This window comes from Delphinus delphis, chromosome 5, assembly GCF_949987515.2.
Source record: "Delphinus delphis chromosome 5, mDelDel1.2, whole genome shotgun sequence".
NCBI classification, from domain to species: Eukaryota; Metazoa; Chordata; class Mammalia; order Artiodactyla; family Delphinidae; genus Delphinus; species Delphinus delphis.
Window position 1 is genome coordinate 2,599,981 of NC_082687.1, and position 15,954 is coordinate 2,615,934.

Consider the following 15,954-nt stretch of genomic DNA (forward strand, 5'->3'; position numbering starts at 1 on the left):
CAGGGTGCCCAGATTTCGGGTCAAACAGTATTCTGGATGTTTCTGTGAAGGTATTTTTTAAGGTGATTAACATTTAAATTGATAGACTGAGTAAAGCAGATTTCTATTCCTAATGTGGGTGGACCTCATCTGATGGAACAAAAGGCTGACCCTCACCTGAGTAAGAGAATTCTTTCCTGCCTGACTGCCTTTAAACTGAGACATTGGCATTTTTTCTACATTCAGACTCAAACTAAGACAGCATCTCTTATTAGGTCTTGAGCCTGCCAGCCTTCCAACGGCAACTACACCATCTGCTCTGCTAGGTCTCAGGCCCGTGGACTTGGATTGGAACTAAACCACTGGCTATCGTGGCTCTCCAGCTTGTTAAGTTACCTTGCAGATCTTGGGAATTTCCCATCTCCGTAGTCACATGAGCCAATTCCTTGTAATAAATTTCCCTCTTCCTAGATGGATAGATGGAGATGGAGGCAGGGCTTAAGGTGAGGGCAGGGGTAGGGGTGGTGATATATCTACCCATCGGTTCTGTTTCTCTGGAGAATTCTGACTAATACAGAGGCATTATGTGACTACAGCAAAAGTGACTTTTTGATTAATTAAGAATGTCTTTGAAGAGGTGAATCTCAGCCACATGGCACTGCTTTAGAATTTGAGTATTCTGAATTAGCACAAGCCATCCCCAAATGCAACTGTATTCTCTGTTGTGGTCTGCACAGTGGCTGGCATAAGAAGCGTCTCATCAAACATAATCTAAATGAATATTTTAAAAGACTAACCCTATTAAATATATACTACTTCCTACGCATATTTAAGCAGAATGTAGAAATAAATATTTCTATACATTATTTAAGAAATAGTTTGCTCAAAAAACTGGTAGTCTATGTGAGAAAAAAAAAATATATCCAAACAGAAAATGTACAAAAATCAATTCCAGGTCAATCATAGATTTGAAAATCAAAAAGCAAGGCTAAACAATTTGTACGAGAAAAATGGTAAACTGTATTTGTGACAGCATAATTAGATTAAATGTTCTTAAAAAGACAAAAAAATCTGAGAGGAAAAGATAAATTTACTCATAGTACATTTTAAAACATCTATATAGAAAGAATTTTCTGTAATTCAGGCAAATAGAATAGCTGGTAGCAGAATATCTTTTTTGTCAAAAACAATTAGTAAGATGGGACAAAATAGGAGAAAATTGTCTGAAGGTATTGACAAAATAAAATAAATGTCTAAGATTACTATTCTTTTTATTTAATAGTACATTTTTAATTAATTAATTTATTTATTTATTTTTGGCTGCATTGGGTCTTCATTGCTGTGCACGGGCTTCTCATTGCTGTGGCTTCTTGTTGCAGAGCATGGGCTCTAGGCACATGCGCTCCAGTAGTTGTGGCATGCAGGCTCAGTAGTTGTGGCACACGGGCTTAGTTGCTCCGTGGCCTGTAAGACCTTCCCAGACCAGGGCTCGAACCCATGTCCCCTGCACTGGCAGGCAGATTCTTAACCACTGTGCCACCAGAGAGGTCCCAAGAGTACTGTTCTTGAGAAAAGAGAAGCAGCAGAGGTAAAATCCACATAAGCTCTCTCTTTTCCTTGAGGCCATTTCCACGTTCTTCCTGCAGGAGTTTAGAACCCGAGAAGCCTGTGTTCTCACTGGGCAGGGAAGACAGAGGTCAGAGACCCAGGAGGCAAAGCCACTGCAGAGTGAGGGGCAAAGTACAGGACACAAGGGGACTGCACAGATGGGACCCCCAACATCTGGATCCAAAACACCTCAAGTCATTGCCTGACTCCTTAGCTGTCCTATCATTAAGCGCTACAGCCACATATCCATAAAAACCCTGGTGGCTACAGCTACTATCAATAAAAACCACAACTGATGAATGAATTTTTGCTTTGTGAATAAGTTCATTTGTGTCATTTTTTTAGTTTCCACATATAAGTGATATCACATGGTATTTGTCTTTCTCTGTCTTACTTCACTTAGCATGATAATCTCCAGGTCCATCCATGTTGCTGCAAATGGCATTACTTCACTCTTCTTAATGGCTGCGTAGTATTCCATTGTGTATATATCACATCTTCTTTATCCATTCATCTGTCAGTGAGCCCTTAGGTTGCTTCCATGTCTTGGCTATTATGAATAGTGCTGCTATGTACATTGTGGTGCATAATAATCAAGTATAATAAGTATAAAATAGAGGGAAAAAAATAAGAAAATAAAGTCATCTAAATACTGGGGGGAAAAGGAAAAGAAAAAGAAGAACTAGCACCATATGCTCAGAACATCAAAGATTGGATTCACCCCAGTATCTTCCTCAGACACCAATATCCAGCTGCCTACTCAGCTTCTCCACTTGGGTGTCAAGTCAGTGTCTTACATGTTACAGGTCTAAGATGGAGCTTCCACTATTTCCCCCAAACTTGCCCGTCTTCCCTCTTCCTCATCTTAGTGTGTGGCAACTCCGTTCTTTCACTTCATTAGACCACACATCTTACTGTTAGTCTCTTTCTCCTACATGCCATCCTTCAGTCTATTCTCCAAAGAGCAGCTAAAGCGATCCTATAGAAAGCTGTTAGGTTATATGACACCAATGGCCCAAATAGCTCAGTGGTGTTCTCAGCTTTTTTAAAAAATTTTACAATGGGTTTTACCTGTAAAAGTCTGTCAGAAAATCAAAAATTTCAAAAGATTTTCTTTGTTCCACTCCCACTAAAACCAGATAAGACATTATTGAATGCTGGCCCCCTGGAAGTACCACCGAAATAACTTGTTAGTAAGGCAAAGTGGATATTATTGCTTCTTGCAATAAGGTAGAACATTGTATTCAGAGGATACAATTGAGATATATTGTATCTCAGAAAGATGTGAAAAAACTGGGATATTTATGAGGCTTTTGTGTTTAAAGTAGGTCTTTGAATGTGGGTGTTTAATTCAAATGGGAAGGATCATGATGTAACAGTGTAGGATTGGTAAGCATAGCCAGATGGAAATTTAAGGAAGGAGTTTTGTGGAGGGTCTTGGTGAACAAATAGCTTGATGTTGTCTGTTTGTGCAACATTTATTTTCCTGGGCAATTATTTTCTGGAAGAGCAGTCATGTTGATGAAAATAGTGGCAGCTGAAGGCAGCCTATACAAAGATACAGTCAAATAGTAAAGTTGAAAAAGAAAAGTAGACTGCAATCTGTTATAAGGATAGATAATTTAACTATCACAAGATACACTCACCTCTCTACTGTCTACTCGTGCCTGCTGTCTGAAGTCAGAATATTACAGTCTTCCTATGAATACCTAGAAGAGATCAAATATGGTTGATTTATAAGATATTATCAGTCCAGCTTGGTCATTAAAAATATTCAAATATCTAAATGCTAAAATTGACGGTGTTTATTGACTTAATTAGATCAACTATCACTACATTTATGTGCCAAACAGAAAAAAATATATCATCAAAATAGTAATTTAATTGAACATCAATTGCTTTAGTATATATTCAGAACACACGATCTGCTCCCACTTGCACTGTTTCCACCATGATCCAAGACACCATTGTTCGAGCAGGCAGGTGGCTAGGTAGAAGCAGAGGAGGGAGGCATGGGTCAGGTGGTAGGAAACCATACATCTTGAGACAACAGGGGTCCTCGGGGCAGACAAAGAAAGGCAGCAAAAGGCGGGAATCTCCAGCATCCAAATGTAACTTTTGCTCACGCCCTCATTACAATAAAATTAGCCTTGCAAAAAAGAAGTAGCCATCAAGCACCGATGCCATGACACTTCCCATCCAGACCAAACAAGAGCAAAAACCCTTCCCCCCCCCCACCCCGTTGGGAAGGTGGAGCTGGGATGAAAATCAGGAAATGCAACCTCAAACCCCTCCCTCCTCAATGAATATTCCACCCAATCATTGTCACACCCCATATAACCAGTTTGCCGAAGGAACACAGGGTCGTTGCTCACCTGAGCCTGCCCACTCTCCCTCCTGGGAGGCTACTATTGCTTAATAAATCCTCGCTTTGCTTTCTTGGCCTCCGCATCTCATCTCTGACTTCCTTCTGGGAGGAGACAAGAACCTACCTCTGGTAATACCATCATCTCCTATCAGGATTATTGCAATGACCTCTGGCTCTCTGCTTGCTCCCTCCATGGACTACCCTTCAGTCTGTCCTCCACAGAGCAAACTGAAGTATCCTGTTGATAGTTGTCAGATTACGTCAACCTATGCTCAAATTCTCTCATGACTTTCCATCTTGCTTAAAGGGAGAGCCAAATTCTTCACCATGGCCACCAAGGCTCTTTCTAGTCTGGTTCCCATGAGCTCTCTGACCTCGTCTCCTACTGCTCTGCTGTCATCACCTCTGCTCCAGGCACCCAGCCTTGCTGCTCCTGGTCTAGGTCAGGCTTGCTCTTTCCTCTGCTTGGAGTGGAATCCCCCTTGTACACACGTATGCTTCTTAACCACTCTCCTTGTTAGATTTTTCTCTGTAGCACTTAGCACCAACTAGTATGCTGTATATCTAAGTATTTCTCTGGCTTATTGACTGTATTCTTCCACTAAAATATAGGATCTATGAGGATAGAAATCATTCTATTTCTGAATTGAAAACTATTTTTACAACTAATGAATGGCTTACAAGACCAGATCATCCAAAGAAGGGCACAATAAGCCTTGCATCTACTATTACAAAAAGCCATATAAATACTCTAGAAATGAAGGAGTCATTCCTCTTCTGTGTTCTCATTATCTTTTTTGTGTCCCCCTTATAACAGTCAGTGCTTTCATTACAGTAGCTGTGTTCCTATTTACCTTTCTTGTGCTAATAAGAGGTCTCTTATAGGTTTTGCTTTATTCACATTTGTGTGGCCAGATCCTACCATAGAACTTGATAGTCAATAAGTCAGACACATGGATGTTTGATCCCTCTTTTGTGATTTTGTTTATTTTTACCTTGTGGGGGAGAAAGTAACATTAAAAAGTAAATGCTAGAGATTCCCCACCACCATGAGGTATAGGAAAACTGAATAAAGTAATGAGTAAATGGTGCTGTGCTGATTACACAGGCTGCTGGGTGAAAAGATCATCTTATTCTTTCTTCCCATGTGTTCCTGTGACTCAGGTAATTCTCCCATCTCACTGTTCCTCTCCCAATAGGCCTTTCTGCCTTCACTCCATTTCTCATATCAAAACTAAATAGAAAAGAGACATGCAGATAAGAATAAGAGGGAAAAACAGAACAGGGATGACGTCAGGAAAAAGATAAAGGGAAGGAGGTGCAGGGCATAGGAGCAGGAAAAACTAGTCTGTGGGACACTTGCATAGGTGTCTGCATCACACAACTGTGTTGATGCAAAAAAATCAGAGTCAGAAGTGAACTCTGGAAGGTGATCCCATTCAAACTGAGGCGCTGGAAAGAATTGAAGAGAGACGTGTTGCCATAGAGAAGAGGGATACTACAGAGCAGAAGAAGTGACTTCACAACACCTTAAATAGCAAGCAAGAGGTGTAAATTTTTGTGTATCTTTCTCAAAGCTTGAGTGACTGAATGGTCTTGGTCTGAATAAGACTGTCATATTGGTTTTTATTTGTTTGTTTCTGTGTACTAATTAGCTCTGTTTTGAAATGTCTGCTTTTCTAAGAGGTAAGCTAAAACTTTCTTTTCTGTTCGATTGCTATTTTGTTTGCAAAAAGGTTCAAGGGACATCAAAACTTGTTTTAAGAAAGATCGTTTTATTCGTTAGCTTTGTATATGTCTTAGTGTGATCCATAAAGATTTTTTCACATTAAACATTTAGCCAGTAACCTTGACACGAGACCAAATTCCAACTCAAATGTCAGCAGAAAGAAATGCCAGGTTTTATGAAAATTTTGCTTATGAATTTTAAATGTGAGAATAATATTCTTTGGATTTTAAAAATAGCCCACTCTCCATTGTCTTTATTATTACTCTAAACTTTAATATTTCAGACAAAGACTTTTCAGTTGTTTGAATTAGTTAAATTCAGACAGAGACCTTATGAATATTGATCATTAAAATTTTACCATTTGCCAAAACTGAAGTAATTTCTAGAACTACTTCTATGATTTTGAATAAAACATCTAGGTGCACTCTGTATTCTTTTATCATATGCTCTCTTTTGGAATTATTTTTTTTCAATATTGTTTTATTAAAAGTCAGAACTATTAATATGGTGCTATATGGGCTGAATATGCATTGGAAACTAAAATCTAGATTTAAAATAACATTATCTCAGATTTGTAGGAATAGATGAATAGAAAGAGGAGCCTTAATCACAAAATTCTCATAGAGGTGTGGAATACAGTTGTGTGACCACAGTTACTTTAGAATTAGAATCTATTACAATTAATTAGACTTTATCTCTTGACTTTGTTTCAAAAATGACATTGCATAGTATCCCTTTCCAAACCGGTTCCTTTGTCTCTGCTAAAATATGAAGAGTAAAGTATTATGTGAATTGCTATTGAGTATTTGAAATGAATAACTTCTATCAGTTTCCATTAGCCAGCAAGGAATTGTTTTTCAAATATATTAAAGACTTTTACTACAATGTTAAAGAAACCAAAATCGCTAAAAAACCTTTAAACAGAACTTGACTGTAGAAATGGCTAACTCTGAGTGTGTATAAAGTGTCGGACGCTGTGCTAAGTATTTTACAGGCATTATCTTGTTTAAATATTATAATAACTAGGATTATAGTTATAATAAGTACCATAAACAGAATAAAAACTGAGATACAGAGAGCTCCACGTACTCTCCCACAGCAAGCTGCTGATCTGGGATTTGAATTCGAGTTTGTCTGGCTCCAGCAGCTGTGCCCTGACCAGCGTGATGTTTTCTGTTCAAACACCTCTGCTCTCTTACAGGGCCCCTTGCTGTGAAGACTAGGCTTTCCAACCTCCCTGGCTTCAGGCTTGGTCAAAAAACAGACTGCGGCAAACGGGTGATAGAAACTGACATGTTTCCAAACGGGAGATTTACAAGCTATCACATGGGACCCCATGCTCAGTTACCATTTCTATCAGCCTAGCAGTGTCCCCCCATAGCGCTGTTCGTACAGCGTGGGTTTCAGGTGATAGTGACACCAAACAACGCCCCCAGACACTGATGTACATGCAACTAAGTGTTCACTGTTACATGCCATTAAGATCGCCGGGACTTTTTTTTTTTTTTAACATCTTTATTGGAGTATAACTGCTTTATAATGGTGTGTTAGTTTCTGCTTTATAACAATGTAAATCAGTTACACATGTACATATATCTCCATATCTCTTCCCCCTTACGTCTCCCTCCCTCCCACCCTCCCTATCCCAACCTTCTAGCTAGTCACAAAGCACCGAGCTGAGCTGATCTTCTTGTGCTATGCGACTGCTTCACGCTAGCTATCTATTTTACATTTGGTAGTGTATATATGTCTATGCCACTCTCTCATTTCGTCCCAGCTTACCCTTCCCCCTGCCCGTGTCCTCAAGCCCATTCTCTAGTAGGTCTGCGTCTTTATTCCCGTCTTGCCGGTAGGTTCTTCATGACCTTTTTTTTTTTTTAGATTCCATATATATGTGTTAGCTTACGGTATTTGTTTTTCTCTTTCTGACTTAATTCACTCTGTATGACACACTCCAGGTCCATCCATCTCAGTACAAATAACTCAATCTCTTTTCCTTTCGTGGCTGAGTAATATTCCATTGTATATATGTGCCACATCTTCTTTATCCATTCATCTATCGATGGACACTTAGATTGCTTCCATGCCCTGGCTATTGTAAATAGAGCTACAGTGAACATTGTTGTAAATGACTCTTTTTGAATTATGGCTTTCTCAGGGTATATGCCCAGTAGTGGGATTGCTGGGTCATATGGTAGTTCTATTTTTAGTTTTTTAAGGAACCTTCATACTGTTCTCCATAGTGGCTGTATCAATTTACAGTCGCACCAACATTGCAAGAGGGTTCCCTTTTCGCCACAACCTCTCCAGCATTTATTGTTTGTAGATTTTTTGATGATGGCCATTCTGACTGGTGTGAGATGATATCGCATTGGAGTTTTGAATTGCATTTCTCTAACGATTAATGATGTTGAGCATTCTTTCATGTGTTTGTTGGCAATCTGTATATCTTCTTTGCAGAAATGTCTATTTAGGTTTTCTGCCCATTTTTGTATTGGGTTGTTTGTTTTTTTGATATTGAGCTGCATGTGCTGCTTGTAAATTTTGGAGATTAATCCTTTGTCAGTTGCTTCATTTGCAAATATCTCCTCCCATTCTATGGGTTGTCTTCGTCTTGTTTATGGTTTCTTTTTCTGTGCAAAAGCTTTTAAGTTTCATTAGGTCCCATTAGTTTATTTTTGTTTTTATTTCCATTTCTCTAGGAGGTGGGTCAAAAGGGATCTTGCTGTGATTTATGTCATAGAGTGTTCTGCCTATGTTTTCCTCTAAGAGTTTGATAGTGTCTGGCCTTACATTTAGGTCTTTGATCTGTTTTGAGTTTATTTTTGTGTATGGTGTTAGGGAGTGTTCCATTTTCATTCTTTTACATGTAGCTGTCCAGTTTTCCCAGCACCACTTATTGAAGATCATCTTTTCTCCATTGTATATTCTTGCCTCCTTTATCAGAAATAAGGTGACCATATGTGCATGGGTATATCTCTGGGCTTTCTATCCTGTTCCATTGATCTATATTTCTGCTTTTGTACCAGTACCATACTGTCTTGATTACTGAAGCTTTGTAGTATACTCTGAAGTCAGGGAGCCTGATTCCTCCAACTCCGTTTTTCTTTCTCAAAATTACTTTGGTTATTTGGGGTCTTTCATGTTTCCATACAAATTGTGACATTTTTTGTTCTAGTTCTGTGAAAAATGCCAGTGGTAGTTTGATAGGGATTGCATTGAATCTGTAGATTGCTTTGGGTAGTAGACTCATTTTCACAATGTTGATTCTTCCAATCCAAGAACATGATATATCTCTCCATCTATTTGTGTCATCTTTAATTTCTTTCATAGAAAGAAATTGTGTCTTATAGTTTTCTGCATACAGGTCTTTTGTCTCCTTAGGTAGGTTTATTCCTAGGTGTTTTATTGTTTTTGTTGCAATGGTAAATGGGAGTGTTTCTTACTTTCTCTTTTAGATTTTTCATCATTAGTATATAGGAATGCAAGAGATTGCTGTGCATTAATTTTGTATCCTTCAACTTTACCAAATTCATTGATTAGCTCTAGTAGTTTTCTGGTAGCATCTTTAGGATTCTCTATGTATAGTATCATGTCCTCTGCAAACAGTGACAGCTTTACTTCTTCTTTTCTGATTTGGATTCCTTTTATTTCTTTTCTTCTCTGATTGCTGTGGCTAAAACTTCCAAAACTATGTTGATTAATAGTGGTGAGAGTGGGCAACTTTGTTTTGTTCCTGATCTTAGTGGAAATGGTTTCAGTTTTTCACCATTGAGGACGATGTTGGCTGTGGTATGTCATATATGTTCTTTATTATGTTGAGGTAAGTTCACTCTATGCCTACTTTATTTATCATAAATGGGTGTTGAATTTTGTCAAAAGCATTCTCTGCATCTATTGAGATGATCATATGGTTTTTCTCCTTCAATTTGTTAATATGGTTTATTGCATTGATTGATTTGCATGTACTGAAGAATCCTTGCATTCCTGGGATAAACCCCAGTTGATCATGGTGTATGATAATTTTAATGTGCTGTTAGATTCTGTTTGCTAGTATTTTGTTGAGGAGTTTTGCATCTATGTTCATGGTGGCCTCGTAGGATGAGTTTGGGAGTGTCCATCCGTCTGCTATATTTTGGAAGAATTTGAGAAGGATAGGTGTTAGCTCTTCTCAAATGTTTGATAGAATTTGCCTGTGAAGCCATCTGATCCTGGGCTTTTGTTTGTTGGAAGATTTTTAATCACAGTTTCAATTTCACTGCTTGTGATTGATCTGTTCATATTTTCTATTTCTTCCTGCTTTAGTCTTGGAACGTTGTGCATTTCTAAGAATTTGTCCATTTCTTCCAGTTTGTCCATTTTATTGGCATATAGTTTCTTGTAGTAATCTCTCATGATCCTTTGTATTTCTTCAGTGTCAGTTGTTACTTCTCCTTTTTCATTTCTAATTCTATTGATTTAAGTCTTCTTTTTTTTCTTGATTAGACTGACTAATGGATTATCAATTTTGTTTATCTTCTCAAAGAAACAGCTTTTAATTTTATTGATCTTTGCTATCATTTCCTTCATTTCTTTTTCATTTATTTTTGATATGATCTTTATGATTTCTTTCATTCTGCTAACTTTGAGGGTTTTTTGTTCTAATTTCTCTAATTGCTTTAGGTGTAAGGGTAGGGTGTTTATTTGAGATGTTTCTTGTTTCTTAAGGTAGGATTGTATTGCTCTAAACTTCCCTCTTAGGACTGCTTTTGCTGCATTCCATAGGTTTTGGGTCGTTGTGTTTTCATTGTCATTTGTCTCTAGGTTATTTTTTTGATTTCCTCTGTGATCTCTTGGTTATTAAGTAGTGTATTGTTTAGCCTCCATGTGTTTTCATTTTTTACAGTTTTTTTCCTGTAATTGATATCTATTCTCATAACATTGTGGTCGGAAAAGATACTTTATACAATTTCAATTTTCTTAAATTTACCAGAGCTTCATTTGTGACCCAAGATATGATCTATCCTGGAAAATGTTCCATGAGCACTTGAGAAGAGAGTTTATTCTGTTGTTTTTGGATGGAATGTCCTATAAATATCAATTAAGTCCATCTTGTTTAAAGTATCATTTAAAGCTTGTGTTTCCCTATTTATTTTCATTTTGGATGATCTGTCTATTGGTGAAAGTGGGGTGTTAAAGTCTCCTACTATTATTGTGTTGCTGTCATTTTCCCCTTTTATGGCTGTTAGTATTTGCCATATGTATTGAGGTGCTCCTATGTTGGGTGCATAAATATTTACAATTGTTATATCTTCTTCTTGGATTGATCCCTTGATCATTTTGTAGTGTTCTTCTTTGTCTCTTGTAATAGTCTTTGTTTTAAAGTTTATTTTGTCTGATATGAGAATTGCTACTCCAGCTTTCTTTTGATTTCCATTTGTGTGGAATATCTTTTTCCATCCCCTCACTTTCTGTCTGTAAGTGTCCCTAGGTCTAAAGTGGGTCTCCTGTAGATAGCATTTATATGGGTCTTGTTTTTGTATCCATTCAGCCTGTCTATGTCTTTTGGTTGGAGCATTTAATCCATTTACATTTAAGATAATTATCGATATGTATGTTCCTATTACCATTTTCTTAATTGTTTTGGGCTTGTTATTTTAGGTCTTTTCCTTCTCTTGTGTTTCCTGCCTAGAGAAGTTCTTTTTGCATTTGTTGTAAAGCTGGTTTGGTTGTGCTGAATTCTCTTAGTTTTGCTTGTCTGTAAAGTTTTTAATTTCTCTGTCAAATCTGAATGAGATCCTTGCTGGTTAGAGTAATCTTGGTTGTAGGTATTTCCCTTTCATCACTTTAAGTATGTCCTGCCACTCCCTTCTGCCTTGCAGGGTTTCTGCTGAAAGATCAGCTGTTAACCTTATGGTCATTCCCTTGTATGTTATTTGTTGTTTATCCCTTGCTGCTTTTAATATTTTTTCTGTGTATTTAATTTTTGATAGTTTGGTTAATATGTGTCTTGGTGTGTTTCTCCTTGGATTTAACCTGTATGGAACTCTCTGTGCTTCCTGGACTTGATTACCTATTTCCTTTTCAGTGTTAGGGAAGTTTTCAACTATAATCTCTTGAAATATTTTCTCATTCCCTTTCTTTTTCTCTTCTTCTTCTGGGACCCCTTTAATTCGAATGTTGGTGCAATTAATATTGTCCCAGAGGTCTCTGAGACTGCCCTCAATTCTTTTCATTTTTTTTCTTATTCTGCTCTGCAGTAGTTATTTCCACTATTTTACCTTCCAGGTCACTTATCCATTCTTCTGCCTCAGTTATTCTGCTATTGATCCCTTGTAGAGATTTTTTGATTTCATTTATTGTATTGTTCGTCATTGTTTTTTTGCGCTTTAGCTCTTCTAGGTCCTTGTTAAATATTTCTTGTATTCTCTCCATTCTATTTACAAGATTTTGGATCATCTTTACTGTCATCACTCTGAATTCTTTTTCAGGTAGACTGCCTGTTTCCTCTTCATTTGTTTGGTCTGGTGGGTTTTTACTTTGCTCCTTCATCTACTGCGTATTTCTCTGTCTCCTCATTTTGTTTAAGTTACTGTGTTTTTTGTCTCCTTTTTGCAGCCTGCAGGTTCATAGTTCTCATTGTTTTTGGTGTCTTCCCCCAGTTGGTAATATTGGCTTAGTGGGTTGGGTAGACTTCCTGGTGGAGGGGACTGGTGCCTGTGTTCTGGTGGATGAGACTGGACCTTATCTTTCTGGTGGGCAGTACCACATGTGGTGGTGTTTTGTAGGGTATCTTTGACCTTATTATGATTTTAGGCAGCCTCTCTTCTCATGGGTGGTGTTGTGTTACTTTCTTGCTATGTGTTTGGCATGGGGTGTCCAGCACTGGAGCTTGGTGGTCATTGAGTGGACCTGGGTCATAGTATTAAGAGAGAATTCTGGGAGAGCTCTCGCCAGTTCATATTACATGGTGCCAGGAGGTCTCTGGTGGACCAATGTTCTGAACTTGGCTCTCCCACCTCGGAGGCACAGCTCTGACACCTGGCTGGACTACCAAGACCATGTCAGCCACATGGCTCAGAAGAGAAGGGAGAAAATTAAAGAAAGAATGGGAAAAATAAAATAAAATTATTAAAATAAAAAATATTATTAAAATGAAAAAAAATTTTAAGTAATAAAAAAAAGAAGAGAGCAATCAAACCAATAAACAAATCCACCAATGATAACAAGCGCTAAAAACTATACTAAGATACACATAAAAATCAGAAACTACTCAGTCGCATACAGAAAACCCGTAGTCTACAGTTGCTCCCATGGCCCACCAGCTCAATTTGGGATGATTCGTTGTCTGTTCATGTATTCCACAGATGCAGGTACATCAAGTTGATTGTGGAGATATAATCCGCTGCTTCTGAGGCTCCTGGGAGAGATTTCCCTTTCTCTTCTTTGTTCGCACAGCTCCCGGGGTTCACCTTTGCATTTGGCCCTGCCTCTGCGTGTAGGTCACCGGAGGGCGTCTGTTCTTCGCTCAGACAGGACGGGGTTAAAGGAGCAGCTGATTCGGGGGCTCTGGCTCACTCAGGCCAGGGGGAGGGAGGGGCACGGAGTGCGGGGCGGGCCTGCGGCGGCAGAGGCGGCGTAACGTTGCACCAGCCTGAGGCGCGCCGGGCGTTCTCCCGGGGGAGTTGTCCCTGGATCCCGGGACCCTGGCAGTGGCGGGCTGCACAGGCTCCCCGGAATGGGGGTGTGGATAGTGACCTGTGCTCGCACACAGGCTTCTTGGTGGTGGCAGCAGCAGCCTTAGCGTCTCATGCCTGTCTCTGGGGTCCGTGCTTTTAGCCGCGGCTCGCGCCCGTCTCTGGAGCTCCTTTAAGCGGCGCTCTTAATCCCCTCTCCTCGCCACCAGGAAAGAAAGAGGTAAGAAAAAGTCTCTTGCCTCTTCGGCAGGTCCAGACTTTTCCCCGGACTCCCTCCCGGCCAGCCGTGGCGCACCAACCCCCTGCAGGGTGTGTTCACGCCGCTAACCCCAGTCCTCTTCCTGCGCTCCGACCGAAGCCCGAGCCTCAGCTCCCAGCCCCGCCCGCCCCGGCGGGGGAGCAGACAAGCCTCTCGGGCTGGTGAGTGCCGGTCGGCACCGATCCTGTGTGCGGGAATCTCTCTGCTTTGCCCTCCGCACCCCTGTGGCTGCGCTCTCCTCCGCGGCTCCGAAGCTTTCCCCCTCCGCCACCCGCAGTCTCCGCCCGCGAAGGGGCTTCTAGTGTGTGGAAACCCTTCCTCCTTCACAGCTCCCTCCTACTGGTGCAGGGCCCATTCCTATTCTTTTGTCTCTGTTTTTCCTTTTTTCTTTTGCCCTACTCAGGGACGTGGGGAGTTTCTTGCCTTTTGGGAGGTCTGAGGTCTTCTGCCAGCGTTCAGTAGGTGTTTTGTAGGAGTTGTTCCACATGTAGATGTAGTTTTGATGCATTTGTGGGAAGGAAGGTGATCTCCACGTCTTACTCCTCTGCCATCTTGAAGGTCGATCCAGGTTATTTTTTGTAATAGCACAATTAAAGCTAACTTGAAAGATACCCACGCTATTCTGCCTTGGCCTCTGTTTGCTTATTCCTCCCACTAGGTACAGAAATTTATTTGTAATGCAAATTTTTTTCTTTACTGACAATAAACTAGAACAAATCAAAATGTCCTTCCCTGTAAAGCATTCTGAATACATCATAAAGTCCTTCGGTAAACTCTGTAAATACACAACATAATTAAATAATGAGTGCACAACAATTATAAAATGCCCACGCTGGTTGGATCCTGCACGAAATGCGTATCAAAGAGAAGAACGGATACTTTTTAGAGATGATTTTCCATCACCCACTGTGAATCACACCTCCCTTGGGACTGGCTACACCATCTATATAGTGTCTGCAAGTACAGTTCAAAATGGATTCTGTTGACAGGTGCACCTCTGAAGACTGCTTCACCCTCCGTGAGCTATCAGCCTCCCACTCACCCTCCTTTCTTTAAAATGCCACTGCTGCCTGCATGCTTTGATTGTAGAGCAAAGATGAAAGAGTGATTCATCTAGTTTTTAGTCTCTTGGAATTTTCAGTGGGCTGGCAGAATCACAGGAATTAGGGGTGAAGATGAGCCATTGCTTTTGCATTTAGTACATTTTTGCAACGCCAATCAGCAGCTTCCCAACAAGGTGGTTGAATAAAAAGGGAGAGGTAAGCTAAAACCCTCTGCTACCTACAAACCTAAGGGTGGGCATGTGCTCCACTTGGAAGGATTACCTGATAGATATCACCGTCATCTTATTTTAAATTCAGTCTCCTTTGGCTCAGCCTATGTCCATGGATTTTGTTTTGGTTGAAATTTGTTAAAAAAACAAGAGAAATAACCATGAATCTCTCATGGGCAGCCACTGATGTGTATGGGAAGTGACTCACTGAAGCTCTAATTGGACAGTCATTGCTCAGTCTTTATCAGACATGCCCTGCTATTTACCACCGCCCAAGTCCTGAGCCGGCGTCCAGTTGTGAGCAACTCTGTAGACAACGGCACTGCTTCTGAGCAAAGAGCAGCCGTATTTCAGATGCCTGCACACAGACTAATTGGACACTCAGGCACGATGTAAATAGATTTTAAATGTTTACTATCGCCTCTTCCTTATGAGTCGTATCTAGCAGAAGTGGTTTGTCACCTCCTGAGCTATGCCTTCTGCCAACTTGGGAGCAGACGATTTTAACAAAATTGAAATCAACAACAGTGAGTTGTAGATAACACAGGTCAATTCAAAAGGTATGTACCTCCTTCCTGTTAGCAGATTTTGCCATTTTTCAGTGATTCTTTCATGGTTAAATGCAGTACATGTAGTAGATATGTTCTAGGAAATTCCATCAGAAGGAATATAAACGACAGCAATTAAAAAGGTCAGGAATTATCATGGACTCCATACTTCTTGCCTATAATGTAACGTGAAATGGATGATCGGGTCTTCCACGTGAATCTTCCTCTTGCTCTCCTACTCATTTTACTGAGCGCTTTTAAAAAACTAACTAGGGGTTTCCCTGGTGGCGCAGCGGTTGAGAGTCCGCCTGCCGATGCAGGGGACGCGGGTTCGTGCCCCGGTCCGGGAAGATCCCACATGCCACGCAGCGGCTGGGCCCCTGAGCCGTGGCCACTGAGCCTGCGCGTCTGGAGCCTGTGCTCCGCAACGGGAGAGGCCACAACAGTGAGACGCCCGCATACCGCAAAAAAAAAAAAAAAAAACTATCTAGACCAGAACTGTCTAATATAGCAT

General features: G+C 40.1%; 1 long non-coding RNA gene across 1 annotated transcript in view; it reads right to left on the bottom strand.

Annotated features, from left to right (window-relative positions):
* LOC132425263 (uncharacterized) overlaps positions 1–15,954 on the bottom strand; it is a 118,805-nt gene that overhangs the window by 29,997 nt on the left and 72,854 nt on the right. Inside the window, exon 2 of the long non-coding RNA XR_009519410.1 lies at positions 3,234–3,296. This is a non-coding gene — a long non-coding RNA (uncharacterized lncRNA). The remainder of the gene's footprint in view (positions 1–3,233; positions 3,297–15,954) is intronic.